Source organism: Apium graveolens, chromosome 6 (genome assembly GCF_009905375.1).
Source record: "Apium graveolens cultivar Ventura chromosome 6, ASM990537v1, whole genome shotgun sequence".
NCBI classification, from domain to species: domain Eukaryota; kingdom Viridiplantae; phylum Streptophyta; class Magnoliopsida; order Apiales; family Apiaceae; genus Apium; species Apium graveolens.
The window spans coordinates 219744238-219754574 of record NC_133652.1 but is presented as its reverse complement, the minus strand read 5'-3'; the positions used below and the strand labels follow the sequence as shown (position 1 = coordinate 219754574).

Sequence of the window (10337 nt, the reverse complement as noted above, 5' to 3'; positions counted from 1 at the left end):
GCCGAGGGTACTCGAGCGACTTAAGTAAATCGTTAAGCGCGAAAGCGAACGTTAGGACTCTAAATGGTTAAAGTCTAGTTTCTTAAGCGACCGGGGTTTAATTCCGACTTATGTTGTTGTTCATAGGTTATCGGACCCACTCTAAGCTTAAGTCTACCCCGGAGCACTCAGGCAAGTTTTCTACCCGTTATACTGTTGTTGTGATGTAAATATATGTATATGCATTATCTTGTGATAAGTGCATGATTGTTATTAGCAAATTTTGCGATATATTGGAGCATGCTGATATGGTATATATGCATGTCTGTTTCGTAATCTTGATATCTAATTGTTGATTCAATTGCTTATAAGTTGCATAATACCTATGCTAGAGATAAGCAGTAGTTGCGTATACGCTTAGTATAGGGGACCCAAAGGTGAACATATTTTCTAAACCAGAAGACGATGTTCCCGAGTATATTATATATATATATTTATATATATATGAATAGTTTTTAAAACTATGAATCAAATAAGGTTTATTCGATAACTTTATTTTATTATTGAATATTATTTTGAATATTCATTCGAGGGCTTATGACCCCGTTTATTTTATTATTGAATATTATTTTGAATATTCATTCGAGGGCTTATAACCCCTTTTATTTTATTATTGAATAATATTTTGAATATTCATTCGAGGGCTTATGACCCCATTTATTTTATTATTGAATATTATTTTGAATATTCATTCGAGGGCTTATGACCCCGTTTATTTTATTATTGAATATTATTTTGAATATTCATTCGAGGGCTTATGACCCCTTTATTTTATTAATGAATATTATTTTGAATATTCATTCGAGGGCTTATGACTCCGTCTATTTTATTAATGAATATTATTTTGAATATTCATTCGAGGACATATGACTCCGTTTATTTTATTTAATGAATATTATTATTTGAATATTCATTTGAGGACTTATGACTCCGATTATTTACTAATTATTATTCATTATTTTATTAAGAATAATGTGTCGATAATCAAACTCACTTTTGATTATTCAAATAAAGATCCTACTTTCGTATAAGTATATCTTTGGTTATTTAATATTCATTTCAAGTATGAGTTTTAAAACTTCTACTTCAATTATTTTTATAAAGATTATTCTTTATGGGAATATTATTTAAATAATAATATTCTGATATTTTCTAATATATTGGGACTGATTTATTTTATTAAATCAGCATTACTCCAAACATTCTTAAAAATGTTTTCGAGTCTTCAAAATGATTTTAAAAGGTTAGGGCGGATCCCAAAACTCATTTTTATATTTAAGATCCTTCTTTTGAAGGGGATTTAAATACTCGCTCAAAACCTGAGGGATCCGGCTCTGTGGTGTATTTTATATTCGCAGCAAGGTTGTTGTTTTGATAAAAGAGTTTTTGATTACTTACCCAACACTCGGGAAGTAAAATTCTTGGAACAAGTTAATCCATTAACAGGCACCGCCTGGGAAATATCGGTGAGTTTTCCTTTCCAACTAGATACGACTTTTTGGTGGAGCCGTATCAACAAGTTTCTACTTGGGGAAATGGGGGACAAGCTTTACGTTTCAGAGTCATGGATTTCATCTGAACTAGGAGTGGCGTAAGTGGTCGAGTGGCGCCGGCCCAGCCTTATTATATTGGCCCAAATGGCCTGGAAGTTCCGTTAAGACGGTACATTCCTTAGGAGTCCAGTGTTCGGTTGACAAGTAAATCCGACAGGTTCTCCTCTACATGTAGAAAATGGTGGGGTTGCACTACTGCGACTGATCATCGTAAGTGGTCTTCCTGGCGCGGCAAACTCCCGTAATGAGTTCATCATCCAATTGGATATTTCTGCAACACTACCCAGAGCACTTCGATAGAAAGGCTACGGTTGGGCGATTGTTGAGTGTTGGCAGGGTCGAGTTTTCAAAATGATGTCTACATCAAATGAAGTATCTCGTAACCTCATTTTATTTTGATGATATTTTAAAGATTGATTCTATACAAGTTTTGTCTTGTAGCTTAATCTATGGGATGAACTATTTATACATTGAACGGTGGTAGTTCAAGTAGTATTCAGAAAAGATATAAGTATATTGGAGTATCTTGTAACTTCATCTTTTAAACTTATATCTAGTAAATGATTATCTAGTGCATGTCAAAGATTTTCAGAAAAACGTTGAGACAAGGTTAGATATATGAGATCACCTTGAAACGATATTTTTATACAGTTATAAACTGGAACTCTGTGTATATTATACATGTCAGACGATTTCAAAGATTGTGAAAAGTATATATGTATATATACTGAATATTTTGCGACTTGGTCGCGTTAAGATATCAGCTTTGTTCATTTCTTCTTGAGCAAGACTTTCATGAGTACTATGAGAATGCTCATATATTGTTAATTATTATACATATTATTTCGGTGGGCTTGTTGCTCATCCTTGCTTTCTTCTTTCATCACACAACATCAGATAGACAAGATGAACATGACCAAGCTCCCAATTCGCGAGCGGATAGGAAACGTTCCGCAGTTTCCTATAGGCGTTGATGTCGCTGTAGCTGAGGTAGGAACTACCAATAGGCTAGGCTTTCAACTTTTGATGTACCAGATTTATGTATATTTATGAATTGTAATAATGGCAAAGAAATGTAAATTTATTCAGATACCCTTTTAAGGTGTATTGGCATTTAATTGTGGAATAAAATGACTTGTGATTATTTTTGGATATTCATCTCTAAAACTATAACTTGTGGTGTGTGTATTTATGGTGGGGTCACAGTACATAGTAGTTGATTATTTATTAAGATTGGGTGTTATTAAGGGAAATGGAACTCGTGACAACCCGGATCCCCGACCCCGGATTTGGGGGTGTTACAATACTGGTGTTACTTTATCAGCATTTATTTTAAATACTGGTTTAGTTCTTTCAGCATTTATAGTATACTTTTCATAATATAAATCCCGTTGGCATGATTACCACTAGACCTTATTTATGGACTACCTCTAGTTTTATAACCATATATTACCCTTCTTTAGCCACTTCTTATTTCTATAGAACAATCTTTCTGAGCCTTTTTGTGTAAGATGGGTGAAAAGATTGAGATAAAAATAGAATTTAAGAGAGGCAAGATCCTTCCTGGCAACAGGAGAGGTAGATGAGAGATAGGATTTAGTAATCCTTGTGAAGAAGCTCTGACTATTGAAAGTTATGAGATGGGTGGTGTGAGGAGTAGTGGATCTTGAGGTTTAGAACTTGCCATGCTAGCATATGTTCTTGTATGTGTATGCATGATTAGTGTGTAACTCTAACCTTTTTACTTGCTCTGTGTAATCATAAGGAATAACTTGTGCTTAATTTGTTATGTTGTCAAATTCTGTAGACATATAGGGTCTCAACATAATGGATGCCTATTCAACTTCTATCTTAATTGTGGATGTTTGGTAGAATGGTATTAGTACAACGAAGTTGGCTTTTATCAGTTTCGTGTTGTTCGATTAATATCATCACCGTTACATGCTAAGGGTAATAACAATAACTATTGAAGGAAGTAGTAATGAAGTTATGATCTCATGTGTGTTTAATATTGTTAATTCAATTATCAATTAAGTGTTTAATTCTCGTAGTTAATTGGAGTTAATAGTTATTTAATCAATTCTAAGTGTTATTGTCTTGACATTGAGAAGTAATCATACATTGGTGAGTAAGTGTTAATTGAACATAATTAGTCTGAGTCTCTGTAGGAACGAACTAGAAATTATTCTATATTACTTGCGAACGCGTATACTTGCGTGAATTATTAGTGCGTGTTTTGTGCCTAACAAGTTTTTGGCGCCGCTGCCGGGGACTCGGCTTATTTGTTTAGTTTATGTACTTACCATCAGTGGTCATTAGGACTCAGTAATTAAGACGTGTTACTTATTATTTCCGGTTATGTTTCAGGTACTTTAGCGAACGTTTATGCAAACACGTTCTCGTACTCGCAAGAGGACTTTAGATACGGCTGAGGAGACAGACTCAGTTCTTGATATTCCGGAGAAGATAGATTTTGAAGATTCGGATAAAGAGAGTGAGCAGAAAGAACCAATAATCATGGGTGATCGTATAGTTCCGGCAGATCCAGCTCTTATGGACTTTTCTCGGCCTAAAATTGATGACATTCAGTCAAGCATCCTTCATCCGACTATTCAGGCTAACACTTTTGAAATCAAGCCGGACACTATTCAGATGGTGCAGAATTCTGTTTCTTTCGGAGGTGCTGCGACTGAAGACCCCAACATGCACATCAGGAATTTTGTCGAGATCTGTAGTACTTTCAAATATAATGGTGTGACTGATGAAGCTATCAAGCTGAGGCTTTTCCCATTCTCTTTGAGGGATAAAGCTAAGAACTGGTTACATGCTGAACCAGCTGGGTCCATCACTACTTGGCAAGATCTTGCGCAAAAGTTTCTGGTGAAGTTCTATCCAATGGCGAAGACTGCAGCTATGAGGAGTGCTCTTACTCAGTTTGCGCAGCAACCAACAGAATCTATGTGCGAAGCTTGGGAGCGCTACAAGGAGATGTTAAGAAAGTGTCCACATCATGGTATGCCTGACTGGATGGTGATCACTGGTTTCCATAATGGTTTGGGGGCCCAATCTCGGCCAATGCTCGATGCAGCAGCTGGAGGCGCCTTGTGGGCCAAAAGCTATACTGAGGCTTATAATCTTATTGAAACTATAGCTGCAAATGAGCATCAAAACCCAACTCAAAGGATGATGCCTGGGAAGGTAGCAGGTATTCTGGAAGTTGATGCAGCTACAGCTATTGTAGCGCAGCTCCAAGCGCTATCTTTGAAGGTTGATTCTTTAGCCACCTATGGAGTCAATCAGATAGCTATGGTCTGTGAGCTTTGTGCATGTTCTCATGCTACGGATCAGTGTTCTCTTGTTAATGAATCTGTTCAGTATGTGAATAATTATCAGCAACCACAGCAGCCTGTGCCAGCTACTTATCATCCTAACAACAGAATTCATCCCAATTTCAGCTAGAGCAATACTCAGAATGCTATTCAGCAACCATATCAGCAAGGCGTGAGTAAACCCCTGGATTCCAGTAACCACAACATTATGCTCAAAGGCAACCATATCCTCAACAAGGAGGTGCTCCTCCATCTTCTAATGTTGATTTCGAGGAACTCAAGCTGTTGTTCAAAAGTCAGGTTGTTTCTATCAAGACCTTGGAAAATCAAATCGGTGAAATAGCCAATGCAGTGCTCAACCGTCAACCTGGCACACTTCCCAGCGATACTGAAGTACCAAGCAGGAAGGAAGCTAAAGAGCAAGTCAAAGCTATTACCTTAAGGTCTGGAAAAGATGCTGATGCTGAAAAAGCGAAAGACGGAGATGCTGAAGTTGTTGATGAAGAAGATAAGCAAAAGGAGAAAGCGGCGGAACCAAGGAAGACTACTGTTTAACACACTCTGCCTGAGGGTAATACAAGGGAGAAACAGATCTATCCTCCACCACCTTTCCCTAAGAGATTGCAACAACAAAAGCTGGATAAGCAGTTCGGTAAGTTTCTGGTGGTGTTCAAGAAACTTCACATCAACATACCTTTCGCTGAGACTCTGAAGCAAATGCCTAGTTATGAAAAAATTATGAAGAGTATTCTTCAAGGAAGGTGAAACTGGATGACCTTGAGACCGTTGCTCTAACGGAAGAGTGCAATGTTGTGCTGCAACAAAAATTACCTCTAAAGCATAAAGATCCAGGTAGCTTCACCATTCCTTGCACCATTGGCAAGTTGTCTTTCGTCAAATGCCTGTGCGATTTGGGAGCAAACATCAATCCGATGTCGTTGTCTATCTTCAAAAAGTTGAATTTTCCTGATCCAAAGCCCACCTACATGTCTCTACAATTGGCTGATCGTTCTATTACGTACCCACGAGGCATAGTGAAGGACGTGTTAGTAAAGGTGGATAAGCTCTTCTTCCCTGCAGACTTTGTCATTTTGGATTTCGAGGAAGATAAGAAGATTTCCATAATCTTGGGAAGACCTTTCTTGGCTACAGGTCGTACCTTGATAGATGTGGAGAAAGGTGAACTTACTATGAGGGTGCAGGATTAGGATGTGACATTCAATATATTCAAGGCGATGAAATTCCCTACAGAAGAAGAGGAGTGCTTAAAGGTGGATTTAATTGATTCTGTGGTAACTTCAGAACTTGATCATATGCTAATGTCTGATGCCTTAGAGAAGGCCTTAGTGGGGGAGTTTGACAGTGACGATGAGGATGGCAATGAGCAACTACAATATCTAAATGCTTCTCCTTGGAGGCGAAAGCTAGACATGCCATTTAAATCTCTTGGTACTTCTGATCTCAAGAATGCTGAAGGAAAGCTCAGACCATCTATTGAGGAAGCACCTACTTTGGAGCTTAAACCATTGCCTGAACACTTGAGGTATGCTTTTTTAGGTGATGCATCTACTTTACCAGTTATTATTGCATCTGACCTTTCAGGTAGTGAGGAGCACAAGCTCTTGAGAATCTTGAGAGAATTCAAATCGGCTATCAGATGGACTATAGCAGATATCAAAGGGATCAACCCTTCATACTGCATGCATAAAATTCTGCTAGAGGAAGGTAGCAAGCCGACTGTTGAGCAACAGCGATGACTTAATCCTATCATGAAAGAAGTGGTGAAGAAAGAAATTCTGAAGTGGCTAGATGCAGGAATCATATATCCTATTTCTGACAGTTCTTGGGTGAGCCCCGTGCAATGTGTACCTAAGAAAGGAGGTATTACTGTGGTAGCAAATGAGAAGAACGAGCTCATCCCCACTCGAACAGTCACAGGATGGAGGGTATGCATAGATTACAGAAAGTTGAACAAGGCCACGAGAAAGGATCACTTTCCTCTTCCATTTATTGATCAGATGCTTGCCGGGTTGGACGGTCATGAGTATTATTGTCTTCTGGAAGGCTATTCAGGGTATAATCAAATTTGCATTGCACTAGAGGATCAAGAAAAGACTACCTTCACTTGTCCATTTGGCACATTTGCTTTTCGCAGAGTTTTGTTTGGCTTATGTGGCGCACCTGCCACTTTTTAGATATGTGTGATGGCTATATTCTCTGATATGATTGGAAATAATGTCGAAGTATTCATGGACGACTTCTCCATCTTTGGACATTCATATGATGAATGTCTGAATAATCTCCGTGCGGTGCTCAAAAGGTGTGTGGAAACTAATTTGGTGCTCAATTGGGAAAAATGTCACTTTATGGTGCGTGAAGGCATTATTCTTGGGCATAAAGGCTCTAGCAAGGGTCTTGAGGTGGACAAATCCAAGGTGGGAGTCATTGAAAATCTTCCACCACCTATTTCTGTGAAAGGAATTCGTAGTTTTCTTGGTCATACGGGTTTTTATCGGCGTTTCATTAAGGACTTCTCGAAGATATCTAAGTCGTTGTGCAACTTGCTCGAGAAGGATGTGCCTTTCAAATTTGATGATGAATGCTTGGCGGCATTCGAGACTCTCAAGAAGAGTTTGATAACTGCACCAGTTATTAAGGCACCTGATTGGACAGAGCCTTTTGAGATGATGTGTGATGCAAGTGATTATGCGGTGGGAGCAGTTCTTGGGCAGCGCAAGAATAATCTTTTTCATGTGGTCTACTATGCTAGTAAGACTCTAAATGGAGCTCAAATGAACTACACCACTACTGAGAAGGAGCTCTTGGCTATAGTCTTTGGTTTCGAAAAATTTTGATCTTATCTGCTTGGGACAAAGGTGACAGTATTCACTGATCATGCTGCCATTCGCTATTTGGTCTCAAAGAAGGATTCGAAGCCTAGACTTATTCTTTGGGTGCTCTTGCTACAGGAATTTGAGTTAGAGATCAAGGATCGAAAAGGTACTGAGAATCAAGTAGCTGACCATCTCTCTAGATTGGAGAATCCCGATTCTATTTCACATGATAAGACATTAATCAACGAATCTTTTCCGGATGAGCAATTGTTGGCAGTTCAGGAGGAAGAGCCATGATTTGCAGATATTATGAACTATCCTGTCAGTAATATAATGCCTCCTAATATGAATGCAGCTCAAAAGAAGAAGTTTCTGCATGAGGTGAAGTGGTACATGTGGGATGAACCATATTTGTTTAGACAAGGAGCTGACCAGATCGTCAGGAGATGTATCCCATTCTGTGAGACGGAGGGGATATTACGAGACTTCCATTCCACAGTTTATGGTGGACATTATGGTGGTGAAAAGACAACAGCTCGTATTCTGTAAGCAGGTTTTTTCTGGCCTACTTTGTTTAAGGATGCACATCAGTTCGTTTTGAGGTGTAATCATTGCCAAAGAGTGGGGAATCTTACGAGGAAGGATGAGATGTCGTTAAATATGATGCTTGAAGTCGAGGTCTTTGATGTGTGGGGAATCGATTTCATGGTACCATTTGTCTCATCTTGCAATAATCAGTACATCTTGCAGACAGTCGATTATGTCTCAAAATGGGTAGAAGTCAAGGCTCTACCGACAAATGATACGAAGGTAGTGTTGAATTTTCTTCATAAGAAGATTTTCACAAGGTTTGGAATGCCACGAGTAATCATAAGTGATGAAGGGTCGCATTTCTGCAACCGTAAGTTCACTTCTATGATGAAGCGCTACAATGTGAATCATCGTGTTGCTACTGCCTATCATCCGTAAACGAATGGTCAAGCTGAAGTGTCTAATAGAGAGATCAAGCGCATTCTAGAGAAAGTTGTTTGTCCATCAAGGAAGGATTGGTCTTTAAAGCTCGATGAAGCTGTTTGGACTTGTAGAACAACATACAAGACTCCACTTGGGATGTCCCCATTTCAACTTGTTTATGGTAAGGGATGTCATTTACCTGCGGAGCTTGAGCATAAGGCTTATTGGGCGTTGAAGAAGTTGAACCTTGATCTAGATGCAGCTGGGAAGAAGCGAATGCTTCAGTTAAATAAACTTGATGAATTTCGACTCCAAGCGTATGAGAACAACAAAATGTACAAGGAAAAAGTGAAAAGGTGGCATGACAGGAAGCTATATCCTAAGTCATTTATGTCGGGGCAACAAGTTCTTTTATTCAACTCTCATCTCCGACTTTTTCCTGGAAAGTTGAAATCAAGGTGGTCTGGACCTTTTATTGTCAAAACTGTGTTTCCACATGGAGCGGTGGAGATTTTTGAGAATGATTCGGGCCAAGCATTCAAGGTTAATGGTCAGCATTTGAAGCATTACTATGGGGACACGGCAAACCGGGAAGTGGTTAGTGCCGTTTTATTGTCAACTTGAGTAAGGTACTCTACGTCAAGCTAATGACATAAAAGAAGCGCTTCTTGGGAGGCAACCCAAGATTTGTGACTATAGGAACCCTTAGAAGTTAGTAACCTATCTAAAACCACAAAAAAATCAGAAAAATTGGGCAAGAAAAAATATTTTCCAGAAACCCTCTAGGCGTCCGCTCAGCTTTGCTGGGCGGCCGCTCAGGATGTTGGGCGCCGGCGCAGCTTTGCTAAGCGGCCGCTCAGCCCCCGACTGTTGGAAAAAAAAATTCCTTCTAAAAAATCCAAAAAAAAATCAGAAAAATTCAAAAACAAAAATACAACCCACAACCCACGATTTCTTTTCCCTTAACCCACGTTTTTTTCCTCACAACCCCACTCCTATTCAATTTTTAACCCTAAATCCTACCCTATATATACATACAATTCCTCCATATACACTCCCACATACTTTCAACTTTAAAACTCTCTCCTACACTCAAAACACAACTCTTAAACACTTTTTCTCAGTGTCAATGGCACCCAAGAGATCCCGAACTATTGATAGCAGCAGCACCATTCCTACTACTGATTCTTCGAGGGGAACTGTTGCGAGACCTCGTTTGTTTGATAGGGCTGCTGAGGAGAAGTATACTAGGCTTCTGGCTAAGCTGATTTTGAAGGAGAGGGGATTCTTACCATCGGGGAGGGATGGTGAGTTGTTGCCGATGATTGCTGAAAAGGGGTGGATTTCTTTTTGTAAGTCGCCGGAGGCGGTTCCGATGAGCGTGGTTCGCGAGTTTTATGTGAACGCAAAGGATGAAAAGAATGGGTTTACTGTTGTTCATGGGCGTACTGTGGATTATCATCCGAAGGCGATTCACCGTGTGATTGGACAGCGACAACGGAAGCCCACGGAGGAGAATTGGAATGAAAGGACCTCTGAGGATTTTGATTTAGATTTGATTTGTGCTACTCTCTGTTAGCCGGGAACGGTATGGAAGTGCAAGACGGGAACTAACGAGTATCGTTCTT

At 39.2% G+C, this 10337-nt stretch overlaps 1 non-coding gene across 1 annotated transcript; it reads right to left on the bottom strand.

Moving 5' to 3' along the window:
- Positions 1 to 4502: 4502 nt before the first annotated feature.
- On the bottom strand, positions 4503 to 4609 carry LOC141669746 (small nucleolar RNA R71). Its single transcript, XR_012554008.1, has one exon. It is a non-coding gene; the product is annotated as a small nucleolar RNA R71 (small nucleolar RNA).
- Positions 4610 to 10337: the final 5728 nt, after the last annotated feature.